Source organism: Lipotes vexillifer, unplaced genomic scaffold (assembly GCF_000442215.2).
Source record: "Lipotes vexillifer unplaced genomic scaffold, Lipotes_vexillifer_v1.1 scaffold110, whole genome shotgun sequence".
Lineage (NCBI taxonomy): Eukaryota > Metazoa > Chordata > Mammalia > Artiodactyla > Lipotidae > Lipotes > Lipotes vexillifer.
This window is the reverse complement of record NW_006791887.1, coordinates 1,532,248-1,533,035: the sequence shown is the minus strand read 5'-3', so window position 1 is coordinate 1,533,035 and position 788 is coordinate 1,532,248.

Sequence of the window (788 nt, the reverse complement as noted above, 5' to 3'; positions counted from 1 at the left end):
ACCAAAAAAAAAAAAAAAAAAAAAAAAGCAAAAAGGAATATATTCTTTGGGTGTACGTATGTGATAAAACTACTTAAAAAAAAAAAAGAAGGGATGCTTCCTCCATGGAGACAGAGATGGCTGATAAGATGGGGAGGAGCATGGGGGCAAGCTATTAATAATTTTCTAGTTCTGGAGTTGCGGTAAATTTTTGGGTTTATTATGTGATTGTGCTTATAACATACAACTGTGATATATATTCATTCGTAGGTATCATGTATTCTAAAAGATGAAGAAGAAATAGCAATAGCATGAAAACAGGTGGTGGGAAGAGTGACAGGTATGGGACCCACTGAGATTAGGGGGCTGGGGGTGCAGGGAGGAAGGAGAGACTTGAGTGTGTCTGACATCCCATGGTGGGAGGAGCTGAGCCAGGGAACCAGGGCTGGGAGTGGCTAGGGAGGGGCCCACAGCTGGAAATGCCAGCCAGCTGCCTCCCTCCGTGACCTTGGATGGGTCTCTTCCCCTCAGCCTCAGTGACCCTGTGAACACAGGGTGGGTGGCCACTCTCATTCCTGGTGTTCCAGAGCAGTGTGACCCTAAGGCCTCAGTCACAGATGGGAGGGGCATATACAGGCTCCAGGGTTCTGGTTCCTACCCTCCTCTGCCCCACTGACCATTTCAGCCTTCTGGCATCCTCACGTTCCGGGGAGGTGGCTTTGGAGGCAGGCCAGCCAAGGGGGTCTGTCCAGAACCCCTCCTACTGTCCACTGCTCTGCTACAGATCTATACTAGGCCCATTGCCCATA